The sequence below is a fragment of the Ziziphus jujuba genome, chromosome 6 (assembly GCF_031755915.1).
Source record: "Ziziphus jujuba cultivar Dongzao chromosome 6, ASM3175591v1".
NCBI classification, from domain to species: domain Eukaryota; kingdom Viridiplantae; phylum Streptophyta; class Magnoliopsida; order Rosales; family Rhamnaceae; genus Ziziphus; species Ziziphus jujuba.
Genome location: NC_083384.1, coordinates 27068756 through 27071066, shown reverse-complemented (window position 1 = coordinate 27071066; position 2311 = coordinate 27068756). Strand labels below are relative to the sequence as shown.

The window sequence follows — 2311 nt, the reverse complement described above, 5'->3', positions numbered from 1 at the left end:
TGTAACTCCAAAAAACACACGCACGCACACACACACACACACACACACACACACAAAAAAAAAAAAACAAAATATGCTAAACTCCAAGGTTGATATGGATGAGCAACCCCAGGTGGCTAAGTTTAAACTCTATACGGCTTCATTTTTTGACTTGTCTTTCACTACTAAAGCCAGCAATAAAATTAAATAAAATTCTGTGACCCTAAAACATAAACTTCCAAATGTTTTCAATGGAAGATAAAACACGCAACCAAACCTTTCTTCCGTCTCTATATAAACCCCATCATCCTCTTCTCATTTTCCTCACAAACGAGCATCCTCAAACCCTGCACAAAAAAATGAGCTTCTTCAAAACCCTTCCTCTTTTTTCCTTCCTTTTTATCACTCTCACGTTGCTTAACTATGCAGCCAAATTCGATATCCGAAACAACTGTCCTTAGCAGTTTGGGCCGTCGCAGTCCCCGGAGGTGGACGGAAACTCAACCGAGGAGAGACATGGACTCTAAACGTTAACCCTGGAACCAAACAGGCTCGCAACCAACTGCAACTTCGACGGCTTGGGCAGAGGCAAATGCGACACGGGCGACTGCAGAGGGCTTCTCGAATGCAAGGCCTTCGGACAACCTCCGAACACTCTCGTCGAATGCGGGCCGAACCAGTTCGGAAACAAGGATTTCTTCGGTATCTCGCTCGTCGATGGCTTCAATGTTCCGATGGAGACTAGTCCCACGTCCAACGGGTGCAGTAGAGGTGTCAAATGTACTGCCTATATCCCTTTTTCAAGGATAGGTGCAGAGATGCTTATAGTTTCCCTAAGGATGATCCAACATGTAGTTTTAGGTGCCATGAAGGGAAAAACGCATAAGTTTGGAAATAATGGAAGCTTGAGGATTCTGGTGCACATGTAGAAGGTGTGCCCTGGCCCGTTATGCTACTTGTGACGTTGTATTAATTAGTAAAAAGTTCTAATAAGGTAATCATATACTATCTTATGAAATATAAGTCTCACGCCTGTGCTTTTTATATTTATTTATTTTTATTTTTATTATATATATATATATATATATTTATGCTCTATCTAACTATAAAGTTTAATATTCCTGAATTTCGTCTTGAGTTTGATGGAACAAAATATACAATATCTGTGAATGTTTGTTAAAAAAAATTTACTAAATTTTTGTTTTTGGTCAAACAAGTACTTAATTTACCAAATTATAAAAAAAAATCCTTATATTTTAAAGTGTGTTGAAGTTAAAAAAAATAATAATAAAACAAATAAAAGATACATGTAGTTGACCAAAAAAAAAAGAAAAAGAAAAAGAAGCCATGATTTTTTCTTTATAGGTCAAAGGCGCATAGTTTCATATGGAACTAATTAAATAAAATATGTATGATTTTTCTTTTTGTATGGAAATAGAGGATTTCGAAGTCAAGATAATTATACTGGAAAATGGTGGTTTAAATTAAAATGTACTTACGCAGGATTCTCTGGGTAGTTCTTTTTTTTTTTTTTTAAATAAAATTTTATAGATCAAATTAAATAGTGTAAATTAAAGAAAATAAAAAATAAAAATTTAATTGCATAATATATACATTCCCTCCATTTTTTAAAAATTTCACATACTTCCCGTATATTTTCAAATTTCTTCCATATACTCCCATTCCCAACATCAAACTTTGAAATTTGATGGTGACTAAACTTTAAGTTTTTATAATGATATCAATACCCTAACTATAAAATTATATATATAATTATATCTATTAAATAATATATATATATATATATAAATATATATTATTTTGGAAATAATATTAATATATCAAAAGTTATGTGAGATTGCTCAAACGAACGGGATCAACTTCCAAAATCATCCGAATGGGTCTAATTCATTGAACCACTTGGATGAGTCCAGATAATCAGATCATCCGAGCAAGACTTGAACCGCTCAGATCGGTCTGGTCCCGACCGAGATGAGCTGAATAGGACTTGGACCTGGGATTAGCGATTGGCTACATGGGCTAGGGACAAGGGATAACTCAAATTGCAGTTTTGACACTAAGGATCACCATATTGACTTGATGGCCAAGATTGCCCAAATGACTATGCCGCCTGGAATAGCCATAATTGGCTAGCGTGCACGGGCAATTATAACTGACTCGATGCCTGGGTCCACTAGAATGGATTATGGGCCTGGGCCTATCATAATTAGGGCCATAAATATGTTCTAGCTCGTTTAAATCCAACTTATAAAAAAAAATAAGTTAAATTTGAATGATAAATGAAGTTTACAGGCTAATCTTGAATAATAAA

General features: G+C 34.9%; 1 pseudogene; it reads left to right on the top strand.

The window, feature by feature from the left end:
- Positions 1–260: 260 nt before the first annotated feature.
- LOC125418970 (thaumatin-like protein) lies at positions 261–1029 on the top strand (annotated as a pseudogene).
- Positions 1030–2311: the final 1282 nt, after the last annotated feature.